The sequence below is a fragment of the Scyliorhinus torazame genome, chromosome 10 (assembly GCF_047496885.1).
Source record: "Scyliorhinus torazame isolate Kashiwa2021f chromosome 10, sScyTor2.1, whole genome shotgun sequence".
Lineage (NCBI taxonomy): Eukaryota > Metazoa > Chordata > Chondrichthyes > Carcharhiniformes > Scyliorhinidae > Scyliorhinus > Scyliorhinus torazame.
The window spans coordinates 87,431,451-87,445,302 of record NC_092716.1 but is presented as its reverse complement, the minus strand read 5'-3'; the positions used below and the strand labels follow the sequence as shown (position 1 = coordinate 87,445,302).

Genomic DNA, 13,852 nt, shown 5'->3' with positions numbered 1-13,852 from the left:
CTACAAGCAATGGTGACGGCACCGTTGCCGTTCTCACCAAAGAAATACACCACAAGCCCGGTGGTGGTGGCTACATTGAAAATTTGGGGGCAGTGGAGACGGCATGGGGGAAGGACGGGAGCTTCGGTGCAGTCCCCGATAAGAAACAATCATAGGTTCGTTCCGGGGAGAATGGATGGGGGATTTGGAGCATGGCAAAGAGCTGGGGTAGTACAACTGAGAGATCTGTTTGTAGATGGGACGTTTGCGAGTCTGGGAGCGCTGACGGAAAAATATGGGTTGCCCCAAGGGAATGCATGTCGGTACATGCAATTGAGGGCTTTTGAGAGGCAACAGGTGAGGGAATTCCCGCAGCTCCCGACGCAGGAGGTGCAGGATAGAGTGATCTCAGAGACATGGGTGGGGGATGGTAAGGTGTCGGACATATATAGGGAAATGAGGGACGAGGGGGAGATCATGGTGGATGAGCTGAAGGGGAAATGGGAAGAAGAGCTGGGGGAAGAGATTGAGGAGGGGCTGTGGGCTGATGCCCTACGTAGGGTAAACTCATTGTCTTCGTGTGCCAGGCTAAGCCTGATACAATTTAAGGTGTTACACAGGGCGCATATGACTGGAGCACGGCTTAGTAAATTTTTGGGGGTAGAAGATAGGTGTGCGAGATGCTCAAGAGGCCCAGCGAATCACACCCACATGTCCTGGTCATGCCCGGTACTATAGGGGTTCTGGGAGGGGGTGGCAAAGGTGCTTTCGAAGGTGGTGGGGGTCCGGGTCGAACCAAGCTGGGGGTTGGCTGTATTTGGGGTTGCAGAAGAGCCGGGAGTGCAGGAGGCGAGAGAGGCTGACGTGTTGGCCTTTGCGTCCCTAGTAGCCCGGCGCAGGATATTGTTAATGTGGAAGGGAGCCAAACCCCCGGGTGTGGAGACCTGGATAAACGACATGGCAGGGTTTATAAAGTTAGAACGGATTAAGTTGTGTTAAGGGGTTCGGCTCGGGTTCACCAGGCGGTGGCAACCGTTCGTCGATTACCTCACAGAAAGATAGAGGGAATGGAAAAGAAGTAGACAACAGCAGCAACCCAGGGGGGAGGGGGGGGAGGGAGGGGGGAGGAATCGGACGGACTCTCAGAGATGTTATTGTATATGTATAATATGTATAGGTATTTGTTTTAGGTAATTGTATATTGGATTGTTGGATTGTATTTTTGGAGAGTATTTTTTTTTGGACAAGGCAGTTGCCATTCAGTTTTGTTTATATATTATTTATTTATTTGTTTAAAACTGGCCACTGTTATTTATATTGCTTTATTGTTGTATAAAAGAAACACTATGTTTTTTTTACGGACCACTGGGAGCTGTTCCGGGGCAGATGTGACCTGTATAAGAAGGACGGGTTGCATCTAAACCGGAGAGGCATAAATATCCTGGCCGCGTGGTTTGCTAGTGTCACACGGGAGGGTTTAAACTAGTATGGCAGGGGGGTGGGCACGGGAGCAATAGGTCAGAAGGTGAGAGCATTGAGGGAGAACTAGGGAATAGGGACAGTGTGGCTCTGAGGCAGAGCAGACGGGGAGAAGTTGCTGAACACAGCGGGTCTGGTGGCCTGAAGTGTATATGTTTTAATGCAAGGAGCATTACGGGCAAGGCAGATGAACTTAGAGCTTGGATTAGTACTTGGAACTATGATGTTGTGGCCATTACAGAGACCTGGTTGAGGGAAGGGCAGGATTGGCAGCTAAACGTTCCAGGATTTAGATGTTTCAGGCGGGATAGAGGGGGATGTAAAAGGGGAGGTGGAGTTGCGCTACTTGTTCGGGAGAATATCACAGCTGTACTGCGAGAGGACACCTCAGAGGGCAGTGTGGCTATATGGGTAGAGATCAGGAATAAGAAGGGTGCAGTCACAATGTTGGGGGTATACTACAGGCCTCCCAACAGCCAGCGGGAGATAGAGGAGCAGATAGGTAGACAGATTTTGGAAAAGAGTAAAAACAACAGGGTTGTGGTGATGGGAGACTTCAACTTCCCCAATGTTGACTGGGACTCACTTAGTGCCAGGGGCTTAGACGGGGCGGAGTTTGTAAGGAGCATCCAGGAGGGCTTCTTAAAACAATATGTAGACAGTCCAACTAGGGAAGGGGCGGTACTGGACCTGGTATTGGGGAATGAGCCCGGCCAGGTGGTAGATGTTTCAGTAAGGGAGCATTTCGGTAACAGTGTCCACAATTCAGTAAGTTTTAAAGTACTGGTGGACAAGGATAAGAGTGGTCCTCGGATGAATGTGCTAAATTGGGGGAAGGCTAATTATAACAATATTAGGCGAGAACTGAAGAACATAGATTGGGGGCGGATGTTTGAGGGCAAATCAACATCTGACATGTGGGAGGCTTTCAAGTGGCAGTTGAAAGGAATACAGGACCGGCATGTTCCTGTGAGGAAGAAAGATAAATACGGCAATTTTCGGGAACCTTGGATGACGAGTGATATTGTAGGCCTCGTCAAAAAGAAAAAGGAGGCATTTGTCAGGGCTAAAAGGCTGGGAACAGACGAAGCCTGCGTGGAATATAAGGAAAGTAGGAAGGAACTTAAGCAAGGAGTCAGGAGGGCGAGAAGGGGTCACGAAAAGTCATTGGCAAATAGGGTTAAGGAAAATCCCAAGGCTTTTTACACGTACATAAAAAGCAAGAGGGTAGCCAGGGAAAGGGTTGGCCCACTGAAGGATAGGCAAGGGAATCTATGTGTGGAGCCAGAGGAAATGGGCGAGGTACTAAATGAATACTTTGCATCAGTATTCACCAAAGAGAAGGAATTGGTAGATGTTGAGTCTGGAGAAGGGGGTGTAGATAGCCTGGGTCACATTGTGATCCAAAAAGACGAGGTGTTGGGTGTCTTAAAAAATATTAAGGTAGATAAGTCCCCAGGGCCTGAAGGGATCTACCCCAGAATACTGAAGGAGGCTGGAGAGGAAATTGCTGAGGCCTTGACAGAAATCTTTGGATCCTCGCTGTCTTCAGGGGATGTCCCGGAGGACTGGAGAATAGCCAATGTTGTTCCTCTGTTTAAGAAGGGTAGCAAGGATAATCCCGGGAACTACAGGCCGGTGAGCCTTACTTCAGTGGTAGGGAAATTACTGGAGAGAATTCTTCGAGACAGGATCTACTCCCATTTGGAAGCAAATGGACGTATTAGTGAGAGGCAGCACGGTTTTGTGAAGGGGAGGTCGTGTCTCACTAACTTGATAGAGTTTTTCGCGGCGGCCACTAAGATGATTGATGCAGGTAGGGCAGTAGATGTTGTCTATATGGACTACAGTAAGGCCTTTGACAAGGTCCCTCATGGTAGACTAGTACAAAAGGTGAAGTCACACGGGATCAGGGGTGAGCTGGCAAGGTGGATACGGAACTGGCTAGGCCATAGAAGGCAGAGAGTAGCAATGGAGGGATGCTTTTCTAATTGGAGGGCTGTGACCAGTGGTGTTCCACAGGGATCAGTGCTGGGACCTTTGCTCTTTGTAGTATATATAAATGATTTGGAGGAAAATGTAACTGGTCTGATTTGTAAGTTTGCAGACGACACAAAGGTTGGTGGAATTGCGGATAGCGATGAGGACTGTCAGAGGATACAGCAGGATTTAGATTGTCTGGAGACTTGGGCGGAGAGATGGCAGATGGAGTTTAATCCGGACAAATGTGAGGTAATGCATTTTGGAAGGTCTAATGCAGGTAGGGAATATACAGTGAATGGTAGAACCCTCAAGAGTATTGAAAGTCAAAGAGATCTAGGAGTACAGGTCCACAGGTCATTGAAAGGGGCAACACAGGTGGAGAAGGTAGTCAAGAAGGCATACGGCATGCTTGCCTTCATTGGCCGGGGCATTGAGTATAAGAATTGGCAAGTCATGTTGCAGCTGTATAGAACCTTAGTTAGGCCACACTTGGAGTATAGTGTTCAATTCTGGTCGCCACACTACCAGAAGGATGTGGAGGCTTTAGAGAGGGTGCAGAAGAGATTTACCAGAATGTTGCCTGGTATGGAGGGCACTTGCTATGAGGAGCGATTGAATAAACTCGGTTTGTTCTCACTGGAACGAAGGAGGTTGAGGGGAGACCTGATAGAGGTATATAAAATTATTAGGGCATAGACAGCGTGGATAGTCAGAGGCTTTTCCCCAGGGTAGAGGGGTCAATTACTAGGGGGCATAGGTTTAAGGTGAGAGGGGCAAGGTTTAGAGTAGATGTACGAAGCAAGTTTTTTACGCAGAGGGTAGTGGGTGCCTGGAACTCTCTACCGGAGGAGGTAGTGGAAGCAGGGATGATAGGGACATTTAAGGGGCATCTTGACAAATATATGAATAGGATGGGAATAGAAGGATACGGACCCAGGAAGTGTAGAAGATTGTAGTTTAGTCGGGCAGCATGGTCGGCACGGGCTTGGAGGGCCGAAGGGCCTGTTTCTGTGCTGTACATTTCTTTGTTCTTTGTTTGTTCTTTGTACTGTTATGTTTGGCCAAAAATCTTGAATAAAATATATTTAAAAAAAAAAAAGATAAATGAGCACCACTGGCAACCACCCGCCCTGGCCCAGCCATGTCCAGCAGTGCTGCCCCCCCCCCCCCCCCCTTAAAATCTTCCGTGATGAACGAAGTGTGTGGCTCAATGCTCGCTGTGTGTCCCCACAGGAGAGGTTGGCCAACAACAGCCAACCAGCAGAGGGCCCAGAGGGCGGCGGGGTGCCAGACATCAGAGACCCCCACCCCCAAAATGAGGAACGGACCCTAGAGATCACGAGGGTCGCTACGAATAGATTGGGTACCGACGTAGAGGTTGGCGTTCGGCGTGGATGTGAGGATCCACTGGTAGCCATCCAGATGGACTGTCACATGTGAGTTATTAATGCCATAACGAATGATCCATTGCCACATGTCCATTATCCCGCACGATCGCCATCTGACGGTGCTGGCCCATCCTGGGTGTCACCCCCCCTGCCTCCCAAGAGAACACCCTGGAGGGGAGATGCGAGGAGACCATCATATTCGCGGCATAGCTGTCATCCCCACCCTCCACCAGTGCGGAGAGACACACCTTGGTGGGCGAAAGCAGTGGTCAGGCTTTTGGGGCACATTCTGGTGAGCAGCACACAGTTGCTGCTGCACATCAGGTGGAGGCAGGGATATCCAGGCGAGACATCAGTCGGAGGTTTGCTGCATCTCAGGACCCAGCAGGGTCCTAGTCAGATGTGGAGTCTCTGGACCTGGTTTGCTCAGACCTGATACAGTCGATAGGGTGCGGTTGTGATATTCAGAGGGGGATTAGCAACACTCCAGGTCCATAACCAATTGGAGGAGTCCCAGAGGCTACGGGTGTAGGATATAGTGCCAGTAATGCGTGGCACCGAGGCCAACACTGCTGGGGTGGCGACTCTAGTGGAGAGCCTGATGCACGGTTCCAGCAGCACGTGTGTTGGCATCCAAGGTGTGGCTCAGTCAGTGACGGTCATGGCTGAGTCCCTCGACAGCATGTCCGACTCGTTGGGGGACGTGTCCCACTCCCAGGTGGATCTGTCTGAGGCCTGCGGAGCAGCATGTCCCAGTCACGAGAAGGGGCTGGGGGGCATCGGGGCCTAGGGACAGTTGGGGACACAAATGTGCAGCATTAAAATACGTTGCACCAGAGAAATATTATGCTTTTAGCACTTGCACGAGGTAGGCTGGCCCCCAACCTCCTGCCCGCCCCCCCACACATCACATTATCGGTGTGAGCACGCACTCAGCAGACACTGATGCCCGCTCATCAGTCCGCATGCCCGGAGCCCAGCAAGAAACAGCAAGCTGGCCCAGGGGAAGATTTAAAAAAAAATCTACTTCAATCGTCCTGCCTGAAGCGACTGCAGAACAGGTGCTCTGGGTGCGATTGCGATTCTTCCATTTTGTCAGCAGCAAACCAGCAACAGGACTATAACATTTAAAATGGATCATTTTGTAATGAGAAAGAAAGGGCCAGAGACACAAATAGGCCAGGATTTCACAAGTAAACCTTCTGGAGAGAGTGGCTCAGGAGAATCCACAGCAGGACAAAGCAGTGGTGGTATAAGCTGTTTAGGAGAGTCCACAACAGGAGAGAGCAGTGATGGTGTGAACTCCAGGACCTCTGCTGAACAACCCATCGAGAAATGTAACATTGAATGACAAAGCAAGTGAGATCGTGAGGACCAAGCAGGATCACCTGTCGCATTAAAGGTCAGCGAAAATGGTGGGTCATGAAGTTTGGGCGGCGTGGGTAGTGAAAGTCAGCTGGTGTGGATCCCGAAGGTTGGCCGGTTGGTAAAAATGGGTCCCCGGAAGAAAAGTTAGAAAAACACTGGAATATGGCATAGATGAAGGAGCACCAGCTCTGAAAGAGTTATCATCATCACCACACACACACACTCACACACCCCGGGACCCGTTGTCAGCGCCGACACAGTAACGTCATGGAGTCCCTGGGAGGGTGGAACACAGTGAGATGACTGACTAAGCCATGTTCTATGGTAAGTAGACCTGGATGAGACCCTCCTTGGCCCTCTGGACTTGCCGGACCCTCACCGCTGCCAGCTGCCCTCCAGCTGATCCTGCGGGTCTTCCCTGGGCTAGTCCTCCAGCCTCTCCAGGTCCGGCTCCTCCTCTTCCTGAGGTGGTCGCATGTTCCTCCTCCTCCTCTACCTCCATCACGTCACCCCGCTGCTGTGACAGGTTATGGAGGGTACTGCATGCCACCACAAAGTGACCGACCCTCTGGGGGAGTGTACTGCAGTGTACCACCAAAGCGGTCGAAGCATTGGAACCACATTTTGAGAGTCCGATGCACCATTCAGTGTCGGCCCGGGTGGTCGCATGGATCTTGTTGTATCAGGTTGCCGCATTGGTCACCAGTCTCCTTACTGGCGTCGTTAGCCAGATCCTCAGCGGGCACCCCTTATCCCCCAAGAGGCAACTGGCTATCCTGTGATGGTCTACGAAGAGGCTGGGATGTCCGATTGCCCCAGGATGTAACTGTCGTGCATACTCTTCACAAGCTGGACGTTCAGGGAGTGGAACTCCTTCCTGTTGATGTCGGCACATCCTAATGGCCTGGTGCACGCAAGGCGACGTGTGCCATCTATTACCCCCTGGACCCAGGGCATCCCTGCGATGGCGGACAATCCTGCTGCCTGGGCCTGGTCCATGTCAAAGTTGATATTTTCTGCCCAGGCAAACAGGGCAACTGTAACTTGTGAGATGCCACTCAAGTCCCCACTCGAGCCCCGAAATGATCCTGAGGGGCAAACGTTCAGAGCTGCGGTGGCCTTGATGGCCACCTCCTCCATGTGGTGCCAAGTCTGCGAGGATGCCGCACCATCCTCTTGTCGAGGCTGAGCCTCCTGCAGTACATGCTGTCCGTCATCTGTTGGAAAGACCAGTGATGCCTGTATACCATGGGCCGTGCCCCCACCCCCCAGTACCTCCCAACGCCTGATGGGCAGCTAGGCCTCGGTGTGGGCTGCCGCCATCTCCTGATTCTGGCCGCCTGGCCTCCCAACAGCACTGCGAGGGCAGCCCCCGTTGGGTCCAGGATATCATCCACCCTGTGAAATAGAGATGGTGAGGGACTGTCAACCAGTGGTATCTTCCACCCCGGGACCCTCCATTCCCCTGCCATTCAACACACCCTGACCATGCACCTCCGTCTGCAGCGGGTCCCCTGGTCACCGTACCCCAGTCGTCCACTTGTGACGTTACCTGAACGGGCGCTGGTCTCCTTCGGATGCACGCACCCACTCTCTGGTCGCGGAAATGTTCCTGGTGCAAGGGCCCAGCCCCTGAATGTTTGGATGTTGGCCGCTGAGTCCGTGCTATCACTTCCTGAAGTGTTCAGGCAGTGTCCAGGCATCATGGTCTGATTGGGGCGCTAAGCAATAACTCCCACATGCTATATGGCACGCCTGCCCATGGAAATTCACGGGAGGTGTTCACTTTACGATTTGCAATTTCCTATTTTCGATACCTTCAGTCGTGCGGCCAAAGGCCTCTCCGGTCAGTGGGAGTTTTGGGTGGTCGATGGGCAGACAGGCAGGGGCTGGGGTTGCCCCTGTTATGGGTGCACCTGATCCACCGATCCATGGGGTGGCATGGCGGACCTGTGGGTGCCGAGACACCCCCCTCCAACCCAGGGGCACCACCCCACTGGTGGCAGCCCAGCCCTCCTTCCAACCAAGTCCGCCTCCCACGGGGGCAGCAACCCCAGTGCCCCCGGCTTATTGCCCGGGGCCGAAGATGGCTGCTCACCTCCCCTGATCCCCACAGCAGCCAGCCGCCAGCTTCACATTTCTAAAATAGGTGCCCATGTGACCACTTGCTGGGGAGGCGGTTAGATCTCGGGAGGCCGTTAGATCGGGGGTCAATTCCGTAATGGTGTGGAGATTTAAGTGGTGATTATTGGTTTCTCGCCATGGTGGGATCCTGATTTTGCCAACGGGAGCGGGCCGGTTAGATCGCAAACCAATCGTCACCCTGCGCGGTTCCTGATCTTGTCGCCTACCCCGATCTAATGGCACTGTCGCGCTTGATCGAGAGCGTGACGCGGCCGTAAAATCGGATCCATAGTATTCTATGCTCTGATTGTATGTTTCCAGAGGAAGACCAGTCAACATATTTTCCAGTCGCTGCGATGTTTGCTGCTCATTATGATTTATATGTATATTTTTCTGAATATGTATATCTCCTTGTACAGACTTGGGTGGGGTTTTATATAATTGCAGACAAACTTTAAAAGAAAGCATAACCATATATTATAATTAGAATTTCCCCATAACTTTCAGATTAGAAAAACATGTTATTCACAGCGCAAATCTATAATAATACTCAGTTTTTGCCTGTATGTACAGTTTTGATTGTCAGTTTAAGGGTGTTTTTGTAAGTGGGTTGTTCACGTTGTCTGTCAAACGCAGAGCTTGCAGAGAGCTATATAGAGCGTAACACATGCAGCTGCCAACGGCTGCTGGCGGAGGTGGTGGCAGTTAGTGGGGGTGGGGGGGAGTGGGAGTGTGCGATGGGCGAAGAACGAAAGCAATGGAAGGTGAGGGGAACCAACAATTAGGATACTTTAGCTGGAAAGATTGTTTCCATGAGAGATGGCATTGAACACACAAAATAGAAACAGGTGTAGACCACACACCCCATTGAGTCTGTTCCCATTCAGTATGATCATGGATGATTTTGACCTTCAACTTCATTTTCTTGCCCACTCCTCACATTCCTTAATTACCTGAGACGAAAAATCTGTCTATCCTAGCCTCAAATGCATTCAATGATGGAGCATACAAAACTCTCAGGGGTAGAGAATACCAAAGTGTAACAACTCTGAGTGAAGTACGTTCTCCTCCTCAGTCTTAAACATTTGGTCCTTTATCTATAAGTTACAATGAGATCACCCCTCATCCTTTTTAAAAAAATAATTTTTATTAAAGGTTTTCATAAAATATCAATCACAAAATGAGAAAGAAAAAAGAACCCAACAGGGTTAAGTACAAAACACAATCTAAAAAAGCAACCCCCCCCCGTACCTAAATAATAAATTAACATTAACACCCCGACTTAAGACAACAGGTGTATATACCCCCTCAGACTCTTCCAGTGGAAATAACATAAACCAAAATAAAGTAAACGCCCCCCCCCCTCTCCCCCACCCGCCCGAGCTGCTGCTGCCATTGACCAATGTCCATCGTTCTGCCAGAAAGTCTAAGAACGGTTGCCACCGCCTAAAGAACCCTTGTACCGACCCTCTCAAGGCGAATTTCACCCTCTCCAATTTAATGAACCCTGCCATATCGCTGATCCAGGATTCCACGCTTGGGGGCCTCGCATCTTTCCACTGAAGGAGAATCGTTTGCCGGGCTACCAGGGACGCAAAGGCCAGAATTCCGGCCTCTTTCGCCTCCTGCACTCCCGGCTCCTCTGCCACCCCAAATATTGCGAGCCCCCAGCCCGGTTTGACCCTGGATCCTACCACCCTCGACACCGTCCTCGCTACGCCCTTCCAAAATTCCTCCAGCGCTGGGCATGCCCAGAACATATGGGTGAGATTTGCTGGGCTCCCTGAGCACCTAACACACCTGTCCTCACCCCCAAAGAACCTGCTCATCCTTGTCCCGGTCATGTGTGCCCTGTGCAGCACCTTAAACTGTATGAGGCTGTGCCTCGCGCATGAAGAGGAAGAGTTCACCCTTCTAGGGCACCTGTCCATGTCCCCTCTTCGATCTCCTCTCCCAACTCCTCCTCCCACTTACCTTTCAACTCCACCACCGAGGCCTCCTCCTCCTCCTGCATCACCTGGTAAGTTTCCGAGATCTTCCCCACTCCCACCCACCCCCCCCGAGAGCACCCTGTCCTGTACTGTGTGTGGCAGTAGCCGTGGGAATTCCACCACTTGCCGTCTGGCAAACGCCCTTACCTGTAAGTACCTGAAGGTGTTCCCCGGGGGAGCCCGTACTTCTCCTCCAGCTCACCCAAGCTCGCGAACGTCCCGTCCACAAACGGGTCCCCCAACTTTCGTATCCCTGCCCTGTGCCACCCCGAAAACCCTCCACCTGTTCTTCCTGGTGCGAACCGGTGGTTCCCCCGTAATGGGGTCCATGCTGAGGCCCTAACTCCTCCTCCCCCCCCCCCCCAATGCAGCCTCCACTGCCCCCAAATTTTGAGGGCTGCCACCACCACGCTCGTGGTATACCTCCTTGGAGGGAGCGGCAGTGGCGCTGTTGCCAGCGCCCCCAGACTCGTACCCACACAGGACGCCGTCTCCAGCCTCTTCCATGCAGCCCCCCTCCCCCTCCATCACCCACTTGCACACCATCGTCGCATTGGCGGCCCAGTAGTACCCACAGAGGTTGGGCAGCACCAGCCCCCCCAATCTCTACTCCGCTCCAGGAACACCCTTCTCACCCTCGGAATCCCTCGCGCCCACACAAACCCCATTATACTCCTGTTAACCCGCCTCAAAAAAGTCTTCGGGATAAACACGGGGAGGCACTGGAACAGGAACAAAAACCTTGGAAGCACCGTCATTTTGATTGACTGCACCCTACCCGCCAGGGACAGCGGCAACGCGTCCCACCTCTTGAACTCCTCCATTTGCTCCACCAGCCTTGTAAAGTTAAGCCTATACAGGGCCCCCCCCAGCTCCTGGCCACCTGGACCCCCAAATATCTGAAGCTCCTCTCCGCCCTTTTTAGTGGGAGCTCACCAGTCCCCCTCTCCTGGTCCCCTAGCTGAACTACGAACAGCTCGCTCTTCCCCATATTGAGTTTGTACCCTGAAAAGTCCCCAAATTCCCTAAGGATCCTCATTACCTCTGGCATTCCTCCCACCGGGTCCGCCACATACACCCCTCATCCTTCTGAACTCCGTAGAATATAGACTGCTTCCAAGGTGGCAACTCCCAACGTACAAGGAGAGATTGAGTCGGTTAGGATTGTATTTGCTGGAATTAAGAAAAACGTGGGGGGTTCTCGTGGAAACTAATAAATCTTTTTTTTCTTTTTCCCAAAAAAAGAAGAGTACCCAATTCTTTTTTTCCAATGAAGGGGCAATGTAGAGTGGCCAATTCACCTACCCTGCACATCTTTTCGGCGTGTGGGGATGAGACCTGCGCAGACACTGGGAGAATGTGCAAACTCCACGTACAGTGACTTGGGGCCAAGATTGAATCCGGCGCTGAGGCTGCAGTGCTAATCACTGTGCCAACGTGCCGGCCTATCAAATTCTAACAGGACTAGAAAGGGTCGATACAAGAAGGATGTTCCCGATCGCAGGGGTGTCTCGAACCAGGGGTGACATTCTGAGGAAATGGTGTAGATCGTTTATGATAGAGATGAGGAGAAATTCCTTCACCCAGAGAATGGTAAGCCTGTGGAATTTGTTACAACAGAAAGCAGTTGAGGCCAAAACCCTGAATGTTTTCAAGAGCAGCTAGATATAGCACTTGGGGCGAAGGGCATCAAAGGATATGGAGGAGGGAGGTGGGATCAGACTATTGAGTTGGATGATCAGCCATGATAATGAATGACGGAGCAGGGCCAAATGGCCTCCTTGTGCTCCTATTTTCTATGTTTCTATAAGTCCAATTTACTCCGTCTCTTATCATAGGACAACACCCATAATCCTAGGGACCAATTTAGGGACCCTTGATTGTACTGCCTCCAAGGCAACAATATATTTATCAAAACCAAAACTGCACAAAGCATTTCAGATGCAGTCTCACCAAAACTCTGTACAATTGTAGCAAGACTTCTTTATCCTTGTACTCCAATCTCCTTGGAATATTTATAATCTTTATTGTCACAAGTAGGCTTACATTAACACTGCAATTAAACTATTGTGAAAGTCCCCAAGTCGCCACATTCCGGCGCCAGTTCGGGTACACAGAGGGAGAATTCCGAATGTCCAATTCACCTAACAGCACGTCTTTCGGGACTTGTGGGAGGAAACCGGAGCACCCGTAAGAAACCCACGCAGGCACAGGGAAAACATGCAGACTCCGCACAGACAGTGACCCAAGCCGGGAATCAAACCTGGGACCCTGGAACTGTGAAGCAACAGTACTAACCACTGTGCTACCGTGCTGCCCTACAAAGGCCAGAATGCTATTTGCTTGCTTCACCTGCATGCTAACTTCCTGTGTTCCTTGTACAAGTACAATCAAGTTTTTTTTGAACATCAACACTTAAAGTTTTTCACCTTTAAAAAACATTTTGCTTTTTTTTATTCTTAACCAAAATGAATGACTTCACACTTCTCTATATTATACTCCATCTGCCTTGTTGCTCACTCGCCTAACTTGTCAATATCTCTTTGCAGCCTCTCTGTGTCATTCCCACAGCTTACCTTTCAATGGGCGTTGTATTATTAGCAAACATAGATACGTTACTTGCTGTCTCTTCATCTAAATTTTAATATAGACTGTCAATGCCAGCACCAATCCCTGAGTCACTCCACTATTCATTGCCTGCCAACTTGGAAAACCCCCATTTATGACCACTCTGTTTTCTATCCATGAACCAATTCTCTATCCATGCTAATATATTACTCCCAAATCCAGGCACCCTTGTCCTGCCTATAAGTTTTTGTGCGGTATCTTATTGATTGCCTTTTGGAAATCCAGATATACTATATCTACTAGTTCCCCTTTACCTGAATATTGCATACTCAAACTCTTGATACATTTTCAAATAGGATTAATTTAGCAAAACCATGTTGACTTGGTTCTAATCATTCAATCTTCTAAGTACATCGTTAAATAGTAGGATTCAACATTTTACCAATAACTGATGTTAGGCTAATTGGTCTGTGGTTCACTGTTTTCCCTCTCCTGCCTTAAGAGGGAATAATTTGCCAACTTCTAATCTAGTACAACCGTTCCCCCAATCTGAGGAATTTTATAATTTAAGATTTGGAATTGATGGAAGAGAAGGGAATGACATGGGAGGGATGGCAGGGGAGGGATAGATGAGATAATGAAATTGGTTAATTGTAGCAAAATGGTCAGGCATCCTTAAATTAACTTTCACTAGATTTGAGTGCACTTATTCGAACTATGTGGTGAATTAAACCAATATACAAGCGTTGATTCTACAGACAAAGATGATAAAAGCAGTCAATACCCTCCAGAGTTTCTTCAATGGGCATGTGTTAGAGTCCTTCCTTTTGATTTCCCTTTGTTCCCATTTATTTTATCTTTGGTCTGGGGATCGGTACTTGTGATATAGCTTTAAGTTAAGCGGAGGAAGTACAGAATTCAAAGTTTTGAAAAGCTTGACAACTGGAACACGTGTCCTCACGTTTTGTATTT

General features: G+C 50.2%; 1 protein-coding gene across 5 annotated transcripts in view; it reads left to right on the top strand.

Moving 5' to 3' along the window:
* plekhg4 (pleckstrin homology domain containing, family G (with RhoGef domain) member 4) overlaps positions 1–13,852 on the top strand; it is a 371,163-nt gene that overhangs the window by 25,560 nt on the left and 331,751 nt on the right. The gene's annotated exons all lie outside the window — the stretch shown is intronic.